At 45.1% G+C, this 21,639-nt stretch overlaps 1 long non-coding RNA gene across 7 annotated transcripts in view; it reads left to right on the forward strand.

The window, feature by feature from the left end:
• The window catches only part of LOC137521081 (uncharacterized), a 103,857-nt gene that overhangs the window by 38,775 nt on the left and 43,443 nt on the right, over nucleotides 1-21,639 (forward strand). The gene's annotated exons all lie outside the window — the stretch shown is intronic.

Consider the following 21,639-nt stretch of genomic DNA (forward strand, 5'->3'; position numbering starts at 1 on the left):
CCAGTGGCCATTTTGATCGCATCACTGTTTGCCGAAATTTCTTGTTTCAAAGGCAACATTTTCATGTTCACAGCCTCTGCTATACAGATGCAGAGGCTGACTGTGACCATTCAGTGGCGGGAATTCGTCGGTGTGGGAGGGTGGTGAGATGTCCTAAGAGGATACTGGCGTGGGACCACTTCTAAGGATACTGGCGTGGGATTTTCGCAAGGTAAGTATCCCTGGTTAATTTAGAACAATAAAGGACTTTTTTCGTTGTAGTGTTTTTATTTCTTTTTTTAACTCTGCTGAAATGGGTAAGGGGAACCGTGTACCCCTATACTAATTTCTCCTGGGGTGGGGGCGGCTTCTGGGGTCTGCTTGTTAAAGAGGAACCCCGGATGGCACCATGAACCCCCCAGGACGTCGGCGGCCCCCACCTCCTCCTGGGGCACCGGGGGTGGGGAAGAGCCCCTTGTCCATGGATTGGACAGGGGCTCTGGGGGAGAGGGGGAGGTTGACCGCCCCTCTCCTCCAGAGCCCCCCCCCCCCCATACCATGGACCATGCGGGCTGGTATAGCTCAGGGTGCGAGGCCCCACGTGGCTGGGACTCCGCATTCTGGCTATCCCAGCCTGCATGGGAGATAAGGAGTTAAGGAGGCTTGGAAGGGGGGACCCTACGCTGTCTGTTTTCATGAAATGTATACAATATGTATACAGAACTCGGAATGCAGTAACCTGTACCGCAGCAGTATCATTTTACACAGTTTAACCACTTGAGGACCTAGGGCTTTCTACCCCTTAAGGACCGGCCACTTTTTTTCCATTCAGACCACTGCAGCTTTCACGGTTTATTGCTCGCTCATACAACCTACCACGTAAATGAATTTTGGCTCCTTTTCTTGTCACTAATAAAGCTTTCTTTTGGTGCTATTTGATTGCTCCTGCGATTTTTACTTTTTATTATATTCATCAAAAAAGACATGAATTTTGGCAAAAAAATGATTTTTGAATTTTACTTTATTTGAAAAATGTCAGCACAGAAAAAAAACTTTCTGTGCTGACATTTTTCAAATAAAGTAAAATTTCTGTATACATGCAGCGCGAAAAATGTGGACAAACATGTTTTTGATTAAAAAAAAAACCATTCAGTGTATATTTATTGGTTTGGGTAAAAGTTATAGTGTTTACAAACTATGGTGCAAAAAGTGAATTTTCCCATTTTCAAGCATCTCTGACTTTTCTGACCCCCTGTCATGTTTCATGAGGGTCTAGAATTCCAGGATAGTATAAATACCCCCCAAATGACCCCATTTTGGAAAGAAGACATCCCAAAGTATTCACTGAGAGGCATAGTGAGTTCATAGAAGATATTATTTTTTGTCACAAGTAAGCGGAAAATGACACTTTGTGAGAAAAAAAAAAAAAAAGTTTCCATTTCTTCTAACTTGCGACAAAAAAAAATGAAATCTGCCACGGACTCACCATGCCCCTCTCTGAATACCTTGAAGGGTCTACTTTCCAAAATAGGGTCATTTGTGGGGTGTGTTTACTGTCCTGACATTTTGGGGGGTGCTAAATTGTAAGCACCCCTGTAAAGCCTAAAGGTGCTCATTGGACTTTGGACCCCTTAGCGCAGTTAGGCTGCAAAAAAGTGCCACACGTGGTATTGCCGTACTCAGGAGAAGTAGTATAATGTGTTTTGGGGTGTATTTTTACACATACCCATGCTGGGTGGGAGAAATATCTCTGTAAATGACAATTTGTTAATTTTTTTACACACAATTGTCCATTTACAGAGATCTTTCTCCCACTCAGCATGGGTATGTGTAAAAATACACCGAAAAACACATTATACTACTTCTCCTGAGTACGGCGATACCACGTGTGTGGCACTTTTTTGCACCCTAACTGCGCTAAAGGGTCCAAAGTCCAATGAGTACCTTTAGGATTTCACAGGTCATTTTGAGAAATTTCGTTTCAAGACTACTCCTCACGGTTTAGGGCCCCTAAAATGCCAGGGCAGTATAGGAACCCCACAAATGACCCTATTTTAGAAAGAAGACACCCCAAGGTATTCCGTTAGGAGTATGGTGAGTTCATAGAAGATTTTTTTGTCAAAAGTTAGCGGAAAATGACACTTTGTGAAAAAACACAATTAAAATCAATTTCCGCTAACTTGTGACAAAAAATAAAATCTTCTATGAACTCGCCATACTACTAACGGAATACCTTGGGGTGTCTTCTTTCTAAAATGGGGTCATTTGTGGGGTTCCTATACTGCCCTGGCATTTTAGGGGCCCTAAACCGTGAGGAGTAGTCTTGAAACGAAATTTCTCAAAATGACCTGTGAAATCCTAAAGGTACTCATTGGACTTTGGGCCCTTTAGCGCAGTTAGGGTGCAAAAAAGTGCCACACATGTGGTATCGCCGTACTCGGGAGAAGTAGTATAATGTGTTTTGGGGTGTATTTTTACACATACCCATGCTGGGTGGGAGAAATTTCTATGTAAATGGACAATTGTGTGTAAAAAAATCAAACAATTGTCATTTACAGAGATATTTCTCCCACTTAGCATGGGTATGTGTAAAAATACACCCCAAAACGCATTATACTACTTCTCCTGAGTACGGCGGTACCACATGTGTGGCACTTTTTTACACCCTAAGTACGCTAAGGGGCCCAAAGTCCAATGAGTACCTTTAGGATTTCACAGGTCATTTTGCGACATTTGGTTTCAAGACTACTCCTCACGGTTTAGGGCCCCTAAAATGCCAGGGCAGTATAGGAACCCCACAAATGACCCCATTCTAGAAAGAAGACACCCAAAGGTATTCCGTACAGAGTATGGTGAGTTCATAGAAGATTTTATTTTTTGTCACAAGTTAGCGGAAAATGACACTTTGTGAAAAAAAACTATTAAAATCAATTTCCGCTAAGTGTCATTTTCCGCTAACTTGTGACAAAAAATAAAATCTTCTATGAACTCACCATACTCTGTACGGAATACCTTTGGGTGTCTTCTTTCTAGAATGGGGTCATTTGTGGGGTTCCTATACTGCCCTGGCATTTTAGGGGCCCTAAACCGTGAGGAGTAGTCTTGAAACCAAATGTCGCAAAATGACCTGTGAAATCCTAAAGGTACTCATTGGACTTTGGGCCCCTTAGCGTACTTAGGGTGTAAAAAAGTGCCACACATGTGGTACCGCCGTACTCAGGAGAAGTAGTATAATGCGTTTTGGGGTGTATTTTTACACATACCCATGCTAAGTGGGAGAAATATCTCTGTAAATGACAATTGTTTGATTTTTTTACACACAATTGTCCATTTACATAGAAATTTCTCCCACCCAGCATGGGTATGTGTAAAAATACACCCCAAAACACATTATACTACTTTTCCTGAGTACGGCGGTACCACATGTGTGACACTTTTTTGCAGCCTAGGTGCGCTAAGGGGCCCAACGTCCTATTCACAGGTCATTTTGAGGCATTTGTTTTCTAGACTACTCCTCGCGGTTTAGGGCCCCTAAAATGCCAGGGCACTATAGGAACCCCACAAGTGACCCCATTTTAGAAAGAAGACACCCCAAGGTATTCTGTTAGGTGTATGACGAGTTCATAGAAGATTTTATTTTTTGTCAAAAGTTAGCGGAAAGTGACACTTTGTGGAAAAAAAAACAATAAAAATCAATTTCCGCTAACTTTTGACAAAAAATAAAATCTTCTATGAACTCGTCATACACCTAACAGAATACCTTGGGGTGTCTTTTTTTTCTAAAATGGGGACACTTGTGGGGTTCCTATACCGCCCTGGCATTTTACGGGCCCAAAACCGTGAGTAGTCTGGAAACCAAATGTCTCAAAATGACTGTTCAGGGGTATAAGCATCTGCAAATTTTGATGACAGGTGGTCTATGAGGGGGCGAATTTTGTGGAACCGGTCATAAGCAGGGTGGCCTTTTAGATGACAGGTTGTATTGGGCCTGATCTGATGGATAGGAGTGCTAGGGGGGTGACAGGAGGTGATTGATGGGTGTCTCAGGGGGTGGTTAGAGGGGAAAATAGATGCAATCAATGCACTGGGGAGGTGATCTGAGGGGGATCTGAGGGTTTGGCCGAGTGATCAGGAGCCCACACGGGGCAAATTAGGGCCTGATCTGATGGGTAGGTGTGCTAGGGGGTGACAGGAGGTGATTGATGGGTGTCTCAAGGTGTGATTAGAGGGGGGAATAGATGCAAGCAATGCACTGGCGAGGTGATCAGGGCTGGGGTCTGAGGGCATTCTGAGGGTGTGGGCGGGTGATTGAGTGCCCTAGGGGCAGATAGGGGTCTAATCTGATAGGTAGCAGTGACAGGGGGTGATTGATGGGTAATTAGTGGGGTGTTTACGGTAGAGAACAGATGTAAACACTGCACTTGGGAGGTGATCGGACGTCGGATCTGCGAGCGATCTATTGGTGTGGGTGGGTGATCAGATTGCCCGCAAGGGGCAGGTTAGGGGCTGATTGATGGGTGGCAGTGACAGCGGGTGATTGATGGGTGGCAGTGACAGGGGGTGATTGATGGGTGGCAGTGACAGGGGTTGATTGATGGGTGATTGACAGGTAATCAGTGGGTTATTACAGGGGAGAACAGATGTAAATATTGCACTGGCGAATTGATAAGGGGGGGTCTGAGGGTAATCTGAGCGTGTAGGCGGGTGATTGGGTGCCCGCAAGGGGCAGATTAGGGTCTGATCTGATAGGTAACAGTGATAGGGGGTGATTGATGGGTGATTGATGGGTAATTAGTGGGTGTTTAGAGAAGATAACAGATGTAAACAATACATTTGGGAGGTAATCTGACGGCGGGTTTGCGGGCGATCTAATGGTGTGGGTGGGTGATCAGATTGCCCGCAAGGGGCAGGTTAGGGGCTGATTGATGGGTGGCAGTGACAGGGGGTGATTGATGGGTGATAGGTGATTGGCAGATGATTGACAGGTGATCAGTGGGTTATTACAGGGAAGAACAGATGTAATGAATGCACTGGTGAATTGATAAGGGGGGGTCTGAGGGCAATCTGAGCGTGTGGGCGGGTGATTGGGTGCCCGCAAGGGGCAGATTAGGGTCTGATCTGATAGGTAAAAGTGACAGGGGGTGATTGATGGGTGATTGATGGGTAATTAGTGTGTGTTTAGAGGAGAGAATAGATGTAAACAATGGATTTGGGAGGTGATCTGATGTCGGATCTGCGGGCGATCTATTGGTGTGGGGGGGTGATCAGATTGCCCGCAAGGGGCAGGTTAGGGGCTGATTGATGGGTGGCAGTGATAGGGGGTGATTGATGGGTGATTGACAGGTGATTGACAGGTGATCAGGGGGGATAGATGCATACAGTACATGGGGGGGGGGGGGGTCTGGGGAGAATCTGGGGGGTGGGGGGGTGATCAGGAGGGAGCGGGGGGGGGGGTATAAAAAAAAATAGCGTTGACAGATAGTGACAGGGAGTGATTGATGGGTGATTAGGGGGGTGATTGGATGCAAACAGGGGTCTGGGGAGTGGGCAGGGGGGGGGGGTCTGATGGGTGCTGTGGGCGATCTGGGCGGGGGGGGGGGGGAAATCAGTGTGCTTGGTGCAGACTAGGGTGGCTGCAGCCTGCCCTGGTGGTCCCTCGGACACTGGGACCACCAGGGCAGGAGGCAGCCTGTATAATACACTTTGTAAACATTACAAAGTGTATTATACACTTTGTATGCGGCGATCGTCGGGTTAACATCCCGCCGGCGCTTCCGTGTGGCCGGCGGGATGTTGCGGCGAGTGAGCGGCGACAGGCGGAGGCGGAGGATCGCCTCACGGATGACGCGATCGCTCCGCCCATGCCCAAACAAGGACCGCCGCATTTTGTCAATACGGCGGTCCTTGCGGCGTCTGCTTCCCGGCCGCCATTTGTCTATACGGCGGTCGGGAAGTAGTTAAAAACCATTTTTCCTATGAAACTTTGAAATCTACTAGCTCAAAAACTATAAGGTCTTTTCACAATTTTTTTTTACCATGTTCCTATTCATCTAGCTATTTTTTTTTTTTTTTAAACTTTTTATTATTTCGAGAAGTATATAGCATACAGAAATGTTGGAAAACTGATGATGTTACATATAACAGAGAACAGTTTTTCAATGTTGTACATAGTATTGTGTGACAGTACACGAAAATCCAACAGCATATTCTAGATAGCTATCATCATCCTTGAAGTATTGCATATATTTTGCCCTTCTCGATTTTGTATTTTCTTCCCTTCTATCCTAACTAAACATCAACGGCCCCAAAATCCGTATTGCCCTCCCTTAGCCCTCCCCAATTTTTTCCCTCCCCGTCTTTGGGACCGCATATAACCCCATCATTAACACACTCCATCTGAAATGGCGGCACTCTCACTACCGTCATAAATGAAAATATCTTAATCTGAGCTAGGAGTAGTTAATATATACATTGTCTATTTCTAAGTATCTACACGTCGCAACCAGTAAAGATCCAGAGTATAATTTTATGTGTGAAGTTTATATTTTGGAAGAGGCGCGTCCCAGCAGCGCGCTCCCTCCTCAGAGTTAGTCTGGATCCATACCATAATAAACAAACGGTTGCGACGTGCAGAAATAAATAAAGTACCCCCAGCAACAAAGGTATTGAAAGTTTAAAAATACCATTAGAAACATTTTCTCTCATAAAGCTTCCTTTTTTCCTCACGATATGAGGACACATCTCAGAGAACATAAACATTGTACGTTTCTTTTGCCCTTGTCCATCCCATGTACATATAAGCTGAATAATATAGACTAAGATCATATTAATGTATATGGGTTGGAGAGGGTTCTCACAAACTAGCTGAAACATTAGTCTAGTTTCCCGTTGCTTTCCCCCCTGTTGGGTATAAGGTCGGATCCTTACACGACCCGACCAATGCTGATACATCATAATAGTTGCAATCTATAGATCTTAAGTAAAGTTTTTTTAAGAAAAACCATCTATCTATCTGTAAAAGAAAAAGTTAGGCAAAAGGACCTTGCATATACGTAATTAGCTTATGTTTAAGACTATAGCTTTTAGAAATTCCCGACTAGCATAGCTAATGTAAAGTGGAACTTGTTGCAGTCTCTAGCCTATGCAGGACCCCCCTCATGCACCGATCCAGCGACCTTCAAATCTAGGCCCAGTCATTTTCAGGAGCCGCTTGGGAGCCAAGATCTTCGGCCGTGTCGCCCAAGACGGGCGGGGAGATCAGCATCGGCATATGCGCATCGGCCTTTGCAGATGGAGAAGAGTTAGTCAGCTGCGTGTCCGGGATCTCGGTCGGTGGTTTAAAAGCTTTTGCGTAGTCAATTGCTGCTGCAGGTGTAGAGAACGTAAGTGCTGGAGCGTCAGGTGGAAAGACCTTTAGTACTGCTGGGTATACTAGTGCGAACTTCTGTTTCTTTGAAAATAGCATCTGACTTGCTGGGCCAAACTCCTTTCTAGCCTTAGAGACTTTTACGGAATAGTCTGTAAATACCAGGATATTTTGGTCGTGTATTTTAAGTGTCTTCTTAAGGCGGTAGGCTTTTAAAATCTGTGTTTTTTCATTAGTCAAGGTACCTGGCAATTACCACTCTAGGCCTGTTGTTGGTGGGTTTGATTTGACCCAGGCGATGTGCCCGCTCAACTTTAAAAGGGCTAGGAAGGCCCAGTGCCTCAGGAATTAGTTCCGAACAAATTTCCATCAGAGCTTCTGGTTTATAAGATTCCGGAAGGCCTACAAATTTTAAATTGTTGCGGCGAGATCGATTTTCAAGATCTTCAATATGGTCTGCCATAATTAGATGCTTCTTATCGCTTAAATCTGATTTAGTTTGTAAGGATTTAACTGAGTCCTCCAAATCACTAGTGCGTTGCTCCATAACTGTCATTCTGCTGGTAAATTGAGTCATCTGTGCAGTAATGGGCGCCATGTGCTCGTCTAGGGCGTTGGCTAGTATGGCTGCCACGTCTTTTTGCAGGCATGCTGCTACCTCTGCTGCCAGCCTCTTATAGTCTATGGAGTAGGACCTACCTCCGTGGCTAGAGAGGGATTCATCTTCGCTGCCAGATTCTGGTTTGGCGAGCGAGGCCTGCTGGCTGCGTGTCGCCGCTCGTGCAGCCGTTTTCCCTGTGCGCGTGTGCCGATGGGTCTTGGCAACAAACTTGTCCATGGCTCCTTGCCGCCGTGTTCTGATCGGTGCTGGGTCGGTACCGGGCACTGGGGAGTCCGTGGTTGTGGAGATTAATGTAGATTGCAGGAGATGGGGTCGGAGCTCCGGGAGATGCGTCCGCTACATGAGGCGCCGGAACCGGAAGTACGCCGGAACCGGAAGTCTCATCTGCCTATTATACATGCCAAATTTGGTGATGATAGCATGTACAGAGGCTTTACAATTAACCGCATAAGTTGGCACTATTGACTTCAATAGAAATGCACTCGGAACACGAAATTCGGTTTTCGCATGCGGTACATGAAATATCGACGAAATCGGAATTCAGCTGTTCCGATCAGCCCTAGCAACTATACTAGCTATCTATACTGGGAGGTACCTATACTGAGGGCAACTATAATAGCTATCTATACTGGGAGGCATCTATACCTATACTGGGGGCAAGTATACTGTCTACATATACGGGAGGCACCTATACTGGCTACATATGCTAGAGGCACCTACCTGGCTAGTCTACACTGGGGGCAACTATACTGGCTACCAATGCTGAAGGCACCTACCTGGCTAACCTATCCGGGGGCAACTATACTGGCTACCAGTACTGGAGGCAGCTACCTGACTAACCTATACTGTGGGCACCAATAGCTGGCCAGTTTTGGGTATTGGCTGGCCAGACCCCAAATTTTTCGGGTTCTGGCCGTATCATACTTTAACTTCAAAGTGTACCAGAGCCAAAGCTTGAGTACAAAATTAGATACTTATCTTGAGAGGGAAGCCTCAGGATCCTATTGAGGCTTCCCTCGCTACTCCGTTGTCCCCCGTTGCTGAGCGCGCCCCCCGAAAGATTAGCGGCAAGGAAATAATTTTGTAATTCTGTCATACGGTGTTTTTTGTAGACCGTTATCATACCGTCATATTTCATACCGTTGGAACCCTAGTTGGCTTACATCCGTATAAAAAACAGTATGCTGCCAGCATGACACGTATCGCATGTACAAACATACATCCGTTCCTAAATGATGGAATGGCTGTGGGGCACGACACATGTAAGCCAACACAAAGCTTTTTGTATCCCAAGTTTACGCAGTGCCGGGGAATTCATCTACTATTGAAGATTTATATGACAAAACATCACTGCAACCTCAAATATCATTTCTGATCATCTTCCATCCTTTTTTTTGCTAAAATTGGAAAAAGAAATGCATAGCAGTAGGACTACTAAAGATGGTAAGTAGAGCCCTGACCAGCTATGATGGCTAGAGGCCCACAGGAATAGGGACCTATGAGGCGTTTCCCTGCTAACCTCCTCGCTAGCCCATCCACATAGTAATGATTCTGGGAATGATGAGGTACTTTGCAAGAGACACTAGCAAAACTTACCCCTTCCTTGAGCATGACATAAGGACAAGAAGATCCTAAAAAGTACCTCACCACTCACAAATAACCAATTAGAATATGAATCAGTCTTTATTAATACAAATATTGCACATAAAAACACTTAAAATCCAGATGCATGAGATGTAGCGCTCAAAATGAGTATCAACAAATAATGATAATATTGATCATCCCAATAAATACAGATAAATGATATGGCCCTATGACTCCAAGGTAGCCAACATATGGTTCAAACACTATTGAAAGTGCAATGCAATATATGCATAAATTATGCCAGCAACTTCCACTATAAAGTGCAATGTGCTAAGAAAATATATATATCATGGATAATGTGCAATAGGATGAGAATGAATCCCAAAAGTATAAGTGAAATATAAATGGTGAGAAAACAAACCAAGAATCCAAAAGGGACATGAATAGTGAAGAGTGTGGGCAACGGTGAGGGAAGTGAAAGAAATGACGCTCAGAAGCACTGTGAGAGCAGCGTGCAGGCACCACAACCAGATGAAAATAGGAAAGATAGTGAAGACAAGGGAAGGTAGTAGCTGGACAGAGGTGTGAGGGAGCTTACTGAGGAGAGCTGGGCACGACTTCTGACCACCACGCAAGGGCAATGTAAGTCAATGGGGACTTACAATAGACACAAGGCTGCCCCAAACTCTGCAGTGCATTGCCGCATGATCTGTACCTACTTCATGGATTATGCAACAATGCAAGTGTATGATGACACGGTAAGTGTGAATCCCCGACTGCAGCAATAATGCAGCACATAGGCACAGAGCGATGAATTTCCAGTGACGTACTTCCTGTCCAGCAGGCAGTACATCACTGAGTGGGGGAAGCACTACACCTATTACCCTGTCGGTGCACTTTGGCGCAGTGTAATATGCATGGGAAATTGGTGTGCCCTGAGCTCTCCTGCTGCAATGGCCTTGATTCACTAAGGCCTCTTTTCCATGGACAGTTGATAGGCAGTGAAACGCCTCTCAAATGCTTGCTGCTGCCTGGCAACTGCTTGCTGAGCACACAGTTCAACTGTCCATGGAAAAGAGGCCTAAAGCTACTGCGCACAAACAGTGCAGGGTATTATTAGCACACGTGCAGTCCTGTTAACATAGTGTGCGCTTAGTTTACACGAGATGCTTCTAACTGCGGTGCAATGTGCTTGTAGTGCCACTGCTACAGTGGATTATGGCGGTGGCGCTGTGAGCACATTGCGCAGAAGTTAAAAGCATTGTGCATAAGTTAAGAGCGCACACTACGCTGACTGGACCTCGTGCTAATATTAACTGGTGCTGTTTATTCACAGTAGCTTTAGTAAATAGAGGACTGTATATCAAATTAGCCTTAAAGGGGCCCTGAGATGGGGGGCGGGGAGAGAAGAAATTCATACATACCTGGGGCTTCCTCCAGCCTCCTTCGGCCTGATCCGTCCCTCGCCGCTGTCCTCCTCCTTTGATCTCGAGGATGGATGGGAGTCCCAGTCCCTCAACTCTTTTGCACCCAGGCTTCTGTTATGATCGCTTCTGCAGCGTTTACTGCTGACTGCAGTGGTATTGCAAACCAAGCAGTTCTAATGTCATTACATGCATTTGCTTGCATAGTTTGGTTTGCATTTAAACTAGTTGCTGATTCCATCTGCAGTCGCTCTGAAGTTAATGACAGTTTAATATGCTTTTGTGTAAACAAACATTGTCTGCTGCAGTGGAGGGGCGGTCCCTTTTCTGCAGGCTGCATATCATTGTCTGCCTTTTCCTGCTATCAGCCTGTGATTAATTACCATTCACTTGTGTGGGAATCTGCAGGTCTGCTCCCATTGGATGACCTCAGTATAAAGAACTGCTTCCTGCAATGCCTCATGGGCTATCATAGTTTCAGACTCTATCTGTTACTCTGCTCGTGCCCCACCTCGTTCCTGGTCCGTGTGGACTGCGCTGACTCCTGCGAAGGGGTCAGCGAGTCCTCCTAGTTCTGCTCTTGTTCTAGAAGTTGCTACTTGCTTGTCTTGTGTCATATATTGGTTCATCGCCAATATATACGCATACTTGCGCATTTTGTTATTTTCCTTGTATTCGTGTTACGTTAATATATCAGTGTCGCTGATATATACGTACACGAACTGTTTATTTCCTGTGTTCAGTTAGTCAGTTTTCCAGCACGTTTTGGTAGTTTGCGCGTATCGTGAACACCCGTGCTGAGCTAGTTATCCTGTTCCTGGTCCTGTTTGTGGATTGCGTTCATCTCTGCGAAGAGATAACGAATCCTTCTGAATCCTGTTCCTGGTCCTGTTTGTGGATTGCGTTCATCTCTGCGAAGAGATAGCGAATCCTTCTGAGTCCTGTTCCCTGTATTACTTCAGTCTTAGTCAGAGTTCCTGCTTATGTCATATATCGGTTCATTGCCAATATATACATATGTTAGTCAGACGTTACGAATAGTTTCATTGATAGCTGTAATTGTAATACGCTAGGAAAACATACTTATTGTATATTTATCTGTGTTACGTTCATCTATCTCGATCCTGCTATTTCCTGTCTCTCCTGTCCTGTCTTTGTGAGGCACGCCATCGCCGCAACGCATTGGCTGCCTCATTCCAGTCTGTCTGGTTTTGGACGCTTGCTGTCGCTAAGTAATCGCTAGCTAGCAAGTGTTCATTCTGTCTACCTGTCCTGATCTCCTCAGTCCTGGTTTATGCGCTCAGCGCTACTTTGCGCTGAGACGTTATTACGAAAGTGTTTGTGGCTGTTCAGATCTGCACCGGCTCTGTGCACCACAATCTCCTATTGGAGTCAGTCCTCTCCTCCACTAAACTGGGGATATCCTGATCCCTTGTGCTGGTGTGTGTACCTCCTTCACGTCAGCTTATGTGTTGTATGCTGACTGTGGAGATTACACCCCCAAGCTTAACATTATGATAGCCCCATTACCAATCCCCATTGTGGGGGGGGTTCCCAGCAAAAATGACACTGTTTGTTATGGTTCCTGTTCCTTTAAGAAATTTGAGAAGCTCAATTCTGAAACAGAAAATGAGTTTTTTTCTGAATGTGCCAGGTTCCTGGCCAATCCTGAGCTCCAGGCTACTCCTGTTTCAACGTGGGCCCCCCAGCTAGTTTATGTTTTATTTAAGGGAAGATTGTTTCAGTGGGCCTACGATGTCTTGGATCATACCAATTTAAAAGAAAGACCACTGGAATTTCTAGCGTTTGTGATCCATAACTGGCTGCGCAAAACCGATTTGCCTAGCCCTTTTGATAAGCTCCTGGCAGCTTGTCAATCAGCTGCTCCTTCTACTGCCTACAAAAATAATCAGCAAGCAGATAATTGTTCTGATAACTTTTCTTCTGCTAAGGCAGCAGGGTCTAAAGCCAAACGTAAACGCTCCAAAAGAAAAGCGTTACAATCAGCGGAGTCGTTGCCCTTGGCGACTGCGCATCAGATCTGTAATGAGACTCCGCCAGTAGTAGATAATGAAATTCAGTCACCATTCAGGGGAGTCAAATGGACCTATGAAACTACTAATGAACTTTCATTGCTAGCCAGGGAAAATAAAAGTTCTTGTTTAAATGAATTATCTGAATATGATTATGAAGATATATTACAGAGTATTGAACAGATCAATTTATTCGTGCAGCAAGGGAAATTTGCATACACTACAGTTCAATACTTGCTACAGGTATTGGAGATCCTTAGGAATAAGAAATCGGCCAATCACCTGCTAAATAACCCAATGTATGTTTCTGCCACTAACACATTTGCAAACTATGATCAGCCGGAATGCTCAGCTGTTAAATATGCATGGGATCCTCCATTTGAGAAAGGAGAGATGGAAGCTCTGGTCTATGAATGGAAGAAAGATGCAAGTTCATTTTGTCAGTTTTACAGTGCAAAAAGTGAATTAGTATTGAATGCATGCATTAAGTCTGCCTATAACCTAATAAAAACTGGTGTGTGTGGGTATGACTTTGTGGCTCCATTGATCGATGTGTGGAGAATGATTCTGGACGATTTTTATGCAATTCAATCAGTTGATACCAGGGAAGACACACTGTCAAGTGGAGATTGTTCCACTTCCTCAGTTCCTGAGGACTCGCCTGCTTCAGCACCTTTGGCTGATTCAGCGAGTGATTCAGAGCTCCTTTTGTGTGAAATTGAAGTTCCTGTAATTCCACCCTGTACCATGGATAACTCAGTGTTACTTCCCAGTAAGACAGAAATTACTAATACTTCCTTAATCTTGCCCTGCACAAATTTCTCAGCAGAGGACCCAGAGGTCCTGCTGACTTTCGAGTCCAGCCTAGCCAGTACTCATGACTCTTTGTTTAGTGAAACAGACACCAGAAAAATCTTGCCTGTCTCTGCAAACACTTCTGCAGAAATTACCTGTGTTAATAAAGTTCAACTCCTGTCTGATCCAGCAGATGCCAATAGATGCACTACATCAGTTTCCGAGTCCCAGCAATCCTGTCTAGTAAACTCAGAACCCCAGCATCTGAATTTTCCAATTTTACAAATGAATGGTGATTCAGATGCGCAAACATTGTGTCTTGATCTTCCTGTTTCTACACCTCGCTCTAGTTTCGTGAATAGCTCAGAGCATCTGCTATGTGAACCTGAAATCGCAGAATTATTACCTTGTTCAGAAAATTTTCCAATAAATTTGCCCTGTACCATGAATTGTGCAGTAGATCTCTCCAATGAAACTCAGGTCACAGAATCATTATGCTGTCCAGCAGGTGCTTCCATGGTTTTGCCCTGCAGTGTGGACTGTTCGGTGATCCTGTCCAGTGAAGCTGTGGTCACAGAGTCTTATGCTTCACCCAGTACTTGGGATACTTCAAACCCTCTAGCAGAACAGTCTGAGGCACTGCTTACCTCAGTTGGTGTTACAGTAATATTCACTTGTCTAGCAGCTGTTTTGGAATTACAGTCTGCTCTAATAAAACTTGATGAATTTCTGCCCAGCGAAGCAGAAGCCATTGAAATATTGTCCTCGTCAGCAAGTGTGTCAGATACCTTGCCCTGTACACAGTCTGATTTAACCAATGTTGTTGAGTCCCTCTCCAGTGTTGTAACAGCCGAGGAACTCCAGCCCTGTCCTCTGAATGTTTCAAAAGTCTTGCCCTGTAACATGGATAATTCTGACTCGCTGGAAAAAATAATAGAAATCTCAGAATTTCAGTCCGGGTTAATGAGTGTTTCTGAAACCCAGCCCTGTATCCTGGAAAATTCTGGTTCTCTGGCCGGTGTGGCAGAAGTTCCTGAGTCCCCTTCCTGTCCAGTGAGTTACTCAGTTTTGCCTAGTTCAGTGGGGATTGCTGCACTACTGACTTGTTTTGCAGCCCTTCATGAGCTCCAATCCAGTGTATTTGATGAGTCTCTGTCTAGTCCAGAAGAAGTTATGGGAACCCTGTCTAGTTCGGTGCATACATCAGAAGATTTGTCCTGTCTTGTAAATGCCCCTGAACATGATTTGTTAATAACTTTGCTGGAATCAGAGACATCTAAGTCTAATCCTGCATTTTTTAGTGACAATCCAGTAACTGTGAAGTCTAGTCATGATGATTTTTTTTTGCCCAGTCCTGGTTTCGGTCCTACCTTGACTGACTTTGAGGTTTGCAGTTCCTTGACATGCCCAGAAGTCTCTCTTGTGCCAGTGTGCCCAGATGTGCTTCGTATGCCAGAGTGCCCAAGTGTGTCTGTGTTGGCGTGCTCACACGCTTCCCTAGTGGAGACATGTTCTGATGTTGCCGGTTGGCCTGCATGCCCGGAGATGGTTCTGGTCCCTAAAAACCCTGATCTTGATGTTTGTCCTTGTGACCCTGACTCTAGAGTTGCCCTGGGTTCCATAGGGGTTCTTGATGGTTCTCCATGTGAACCTAAGGGGCGTTCTGACCTGTGGGGATCTCTTTGGAGCTTCCAAGTGTTCTGGGAGATCTCTGAGGAAACTTGTCCTGGTACCTTGGACTGGTTCAACGGTGGGTTTTGTGTTGGTGGGGACAGTTCCGGTGGGCATTGTAAAGGCTTTGGCGTTTTTGGACAGTCCCGAGAAGGCGGTGGGTATCGCTCAGAGAGTTTCTGGGGGCTTTTCTCTGGAAGTCGTGGTTCTGATGGGTATCACACTGAGGCTTGTAGTGCTGACGGGCATGGTTCGGTAGGTTCTGGTTCCAATTGGTCTAGTTTTGGTGAGACTGATTCGGGAATTTGGTTTTGTCGGACGGATCCGACCTTCATGAATTTTCAGTCAGATCAGTTTGCGGGATTTCCCACTTCTGATTTTTTGGTTTGGGTGGTTCAGGAGAAATATGTCAGTTTTCATAGGCGTCCAGAGGCCGCGTTTAAGGGAGGGGGTACTGTTATGATCGCTTCTGCAGCGTTTACTGCTGACTGCAGTGGTATTGCAAACCAAGCAGTTCTAATGTCATTACATGCATTTGCTTGCATAGTTTGGTTTGCATTTAAACTAGTTGCTGATTCCATCTGCAGTCGCTCTGAAGTTAATGACAGTTTAATATGCTTTTGTGTAAACAAACATTGTCTGCTGCAGTGGAGGGGCGGTCCCTTTTCTGCAGGCTGCATATCATTGTCTGCCTTTTCCTGCTATCAGCCTGTGATTAATTACCATTCACTTGTGTGGGAATCTGCAGGTCTGCTCCCATTGGATGACCTCAGTATAAAGAACTGCTTCCTGCAATGCCTCATGGGCTATCATAGTTTCAGACTCTATCTGTTACTCTGCTCGTGCCCCACCTCGTTCCTGGTCCGTGTGGACTGCGCTGACTCCTGCGAAGGGGTCAGCGAGTCCTCCTAGTTCTGCTCTTGTTCTAGAAGTTGCTACTTGCTTGTCTTGTGTCATATATTGGTTCATCGCCAATATATACGCATACTTGCGCATTTTGTTATTTTCCTTGTATTCGTGTTACGTTAATATATCAGTGTCGCTGATATATACGTACACGAACTGTTTATTTCCTGTGTTCAGTTAGTCAGTTTTCCAGCACGTTTTGGTAGTTTGCGCGTATCGTGAACACCCGTGCTGAGCTAGTTATCCTGTTCCTGGTCCTGTTTGTGGATTGCGTTCATCTCTGCGAAGAGATAACGAATCCTTCTGAATCCTGTTCCTGGTCCTGTTTGTGGATTGCGTTCATCTCTGCGAAGAGATAGCGAATCCTTCTGAGTCCTGTTCCCTGTATTACTTCAGTCTTAGTCAGAGTTCCTGCTTATGTCATATATCGGTTCATTGCCAATATATACATATGTTAGTCAGACGTTACGAATAGTTTCATTGATAGCTGTAATTGTAATACGCTAGGAAAACATACTTATTGTATATTTATCTGTGTTACGTTCATCTATCTCGATCCTGCTATTTCCTGTCTCTCCTGTCCTGTCTTTGTGGGGCACGCCATCGCCGCAACGCATTGGCTGCCTCATTCCAGTCTGTCTGGTTTTGGACGCTTGCTGTCGCTAAGTAATCGCTAGCTAGCAAGCGTTCATTCTGTCTACCTGTCCTGATCTCCTCAGTCCTGGTTTATGCGCTCAGCGCTACTTTGCGCTGAGACGTTATTACGAAAGTGTTTGTGGCTGTTCAGATCTGCACCGGCTCTGTGCACCACAATCTCCTATTGGAGTCAGTCCTCTCCTCCACTAAACTGGGGATATCCTGATCCCTTGTGCTGGTGTGTGTACCTCCTTCACGTCAGCTTATGTGTTGTATGCTGACTGTGGAGATTACACCCCCAAGCTTAACAGCTTCTGATCACTGGGGTGGGAAGGAGTGGGGGCACCTGCCTGACCCTCTACTCTTTTGTTACTGTGAGGAGCAGAGGCGCCAATGAGGTATAAAATCAATTTAAAAACGTTTAAAATTGGGGGGTTAATGATGGACTTACCTCCCTACAAAAGAAGACACAATAATGTGTAATATACAAGGCAAAAATAGGCGCAACTCTAATGGTGGCCGCACACCATACAATTTTTTAAATATCTGTTCAATTTAAGAATTGCAATCAATTTTTCTGACTGATTGTAAAATTTCAAAAATATGACCAATGTACCACACACACACCTTTGTTCATTTTTTCCCCAATTATGAAAAATATGATTGGATACTCTGACCAGGGATGCTCAAGTTCGGCTTCGGGAGATATCCGGATTTTTGCTATCCGGATATCTCCCAGTAATGCTGGGCGGGGGGGTCAAGCTTACCTCTCTGACGTCTTCTTCGGTCGTCCCTCAGCGCCTCCCACGATGCGCTCCAAGCGGCGGTCACCTGATTACAAACACTTCCTCCTTCCGGGTTGAAGGAGGAAGTGTTTGTAATCACGTGACGCGCATGGAGCGCATCGTGGGAGGCGCCGATGGACGACCGAAGAAGACGTCAGAGAGGTAAGCTTGACCCCCCCGCCCAGCCCGCACAGCATTACTGGGAGATATCCGGATAGTAAAAATCCGGATATCTCCCGAAGCCGAATTTGAGCATCCCTAACTCTGACAAAATTAGGGTATATATATTTATAAATTGGCAATCTAACACACATCATACAATCTTTAAAAAGATTGAAGAAAAATATCTGGCATTCCGGATCGATAAAAATCGAAGAAAATGGGAAATCCAATCCATTTTTTTCAGTTGAATGGAAAAAAGAACTTTCGATTTTTTTTCAGGAGATCGATCGTTTTTATTGAATTACCGTAAAATCGGGTCATTTTATTGTATCATGTGTAGCCACCTTAACCACTTGCCGACCGCACACTCATACCGTGCGGCGGCAAAGTGGTAGCTGGAGGACCAGCGACGCACATCTGCGTCGCCAGTTGCCTCCCTAATTAATCAGGAAAGGCCGTTTCCTGTTATATCACGGAGCGGGTCTCCGTGAATAGCCTGCGAATCGCGGCTCGCAGACTAAATGTAAATGCAGGAGACGTTTGTCTCCTTTGTTTACATTGAACGGCGCTGCTACGCAGCAGCGACGTAAGGCAGATCGGCGATCCCCGGCCAATCAGCAGCCGGGGATCGCCGCCATGTGACAGAGGACATCCTGTCACAGGCTGCACAGGACGGATAGCGTCCTGTGCAGCCCCTATCACCAGGGGGGGCAGGTAGGAGAGGGAGGGGGGGAATTTTGCCGTGGAGTGGGTCATTGAGGCCCCCCCCAACATGCCAGCCAGCAGGAGCGATCAGACCCCCCCTGCACATCATCCCCATAGGGGGGAAAAAAGGGGGGCGATCTGATCGCTCTGCATGCCACCTGATCTGTGCTGGGGGCTGCAGAGCCCACCCAGCACAGATCACAAAAAACAGCGCTGGTCCCTAAGGGGGGGGGGGGGGGGGGTAAAGGCTGGGTCCTCAAGTGGTTAAGAGTGTGTATATGTGGTATAGTGCCTCTGTATACCACATATAGACACACTTACAGTTGCTCCTTTTTGTATTTTTGAGGAAGCGGGCATGAGACCCGCAAAACGCGTTGCAGATCTTTTGGAGTAAGAAATAAATGTTATTTGTCTATTACACATTATTGTGTCTTCATTTGCGGGGAGGTAAGTTCCCCCCTCCCCCCCCCCCATTTTAAACTGTTTTTAACTTATTTTATACTTCATTGGCGACTCTGTTCCTCAAAATGATCTTTTACCCACCCGGTGGATGGGTGTTACTACCCTTTTCAATCTACAGAGAGCGACATCTTAGCCCGGGTGGGGACGGGAAAAATTCCCCATTGGTGTGTTCAGTGTTTGCCTAGCTCACCTGTGTTTGTGAGTATACTAATCTATCAATTAATAACCTGTATAGCATTGATTTTACACTATTGGGGCTCCTGAATCTTCCTTTTTGTCTCTACTCTTTTGTAACCATGCATTTATTGCAAGGGTCATTCACTCCGGATGGCCTTATGTGCTTCCCAGCTTCCATTTGTAGATAGAAAGGACCATAAGCAGTTCATGCAGAGTCGTTATAGGTACAAAAGTTATCAAAAATACTTTGACACAAATACAAAAAGAGGGTTTCCAAAAAATTACTCTCTGTGAGAGGCTCCTTATAGCTATGCAAATATCTTCCAAAACAGGAATATAACAACTTAGTGCTACAGAAAAGGCAGGCAACGACACGTTCGTTTCGGGCAAGGCCCTTCGTCAGGCCCAATATATAAAGCACTGCTAGTCCTGGGGCAAATGCAAGGCAGGAGCGCCAGAGACTGGGAAAAACATCTGCAGCAACCAGATGTAAAAGACACGATCCTGAGGGCTGGTAAAAAAACGACACAGCTGCTACATCAGCTTCCATTCAAGTGAATGAAGCTGAGAATTGGCACTTTCGGGCAATTATGATTGGTGATCCAAGTATTTAGAGTCCCTTAGATAAGCCAGCTGCCCAAAAGGAAAACCCTTTTAGCCAATAGGATCTTAAGCAAAGCCACCACGTCAAGGAGGACTCTTTAAGAGTGGGTCCTTCACTACACTATGATGGCCTATGCTGTCTGGTGCTAGTTACCCTAATACCATCATTACTATATCTCCTGCTCCAATATGACTTGTAGTTAGGATGTATAAAGCAATAACATGAACTATTGTACAGGACAGAAGGAAAACAAATAGAATTGTTCCCTACAGGGCTGTGGAGTCGGGCAATTTTGGGTGCCTGGAGTCGGGAAAAAATGCACCGACTCCGACTCCTAATGAATTTGTAACTGTAATTAAAATAGAAAATATGATAAAATGTTCTATTTCTCAGATAATAGTCATTAAAAATAATGTATATATATATATACAGTATATATACAGTAATAGCTGTGCTTAGTCCACAAAAATGAAATAAACCAATCAAAATGAGTTACTTGTGTGCTGCTTCAATAAAGCAGTCCCCGTATTTTTAAGGTCAGATATACATATCTGATTGTGACTGTATATATGATGTGTACACAGGAATCTCTTATATATACTAAATAACATCTATGCTGTAAGAATAAAGCCTGATGTGTAGCTGTGTCACTAATAGAGATGGTCAACGAGATGGAAATAATTCTGCATTGATGCTGATTTATGCAAATATAGGCACTCCCTTTGCTGATGAAATCAACTAATTTGATATGTTAAAATTTGGTTTGGTGACTACAAATTAAAGGGTAACTGAGACGGATGAAAAGTAACGTTTTATACATGCCTGGGGCTTCCTCCAGCCCCCTTCAGGCTAATCCGTCCCTTGCTGTCCTCCATCACCCGGATCTTCTGCTATGAGTCCTGGTAATTCAGCCAGTCAGCGCTGTCCGGCCGCATGCCGCTCCCACAGCCAGGAACATTCTGCACCTGCGCAATAGTGCTGCACAGGTGTAGTATGCTCCTGGCGGCGGAGTGTGTGCAAGCGCACTACGCCCGACTGGCTCAAGTACCTGGACTCATAGCAGAAGATCCAGGTGGTGGAGGAGGACAACGAGGGACTGATTATCCTGAAGGCGGCTGGAGGAAGCCCCAGGTATGTATAAAACTTTAATTTCATCTGTCTCAGGTTTACTTTATTACACAGTAGTACTATACTCTACATATGCACTCCCCACAGAGCTGCAGGGAATCCACTGAGAATGCTGTGCACATTGAACACAGAGGTGTTGTCTGTTTACAATCTCCTCATTCCCCTGCAGAGTACCTGCACATCATTCTTACATGTACCCACACTTACATTGCCTAAGGCCTGATAGATGTTCTTTGTTCCGGTTTGTACCTTTTACAAGTACTCTTACCAAGGACTAGTTTTAGTCTAAAGGGAATAAATCTAGTATTTTACTCCAAAACCATTTAGGCGGCCACATGTTTATAATTAGCACAACTCATACGAGGAGATACTCTGGTACCAGACTATTATAGCATCAATACATATACAACCAGGGAATCTTCATGTGCTTATATTAACTTTATTCTAGACCTGCAAAATCCATTACCGAAACAGTGGTACACAAACATTTAAAACATCCTAAAAACATGATCTGACACTGGAGCTGTTACTCTGTGCAATCCCACTGTCCCTGTGATGGTTTGTACCGTCTCAATCGCCCAGCCTCAGCCTATGCAATTG

The sequence above is a fragment of the Hyperolius riggenbachi genome, chromosome 6 (assembly GCF_040937935.1).
Source record: "Hyperolius riggenbachi isolate aHypRig1 chromosome 6, aHypRig1.pri, whole genome shotgun sequence".
In the NCBI taxonomy this organism is placed as follows: domain Eukaryota; kingdom Metazoa; phylum Chordata; class Amphibia; order Anura; family Hyperoliidae; genus Hyperolius; species Hyperolius riggenbachi.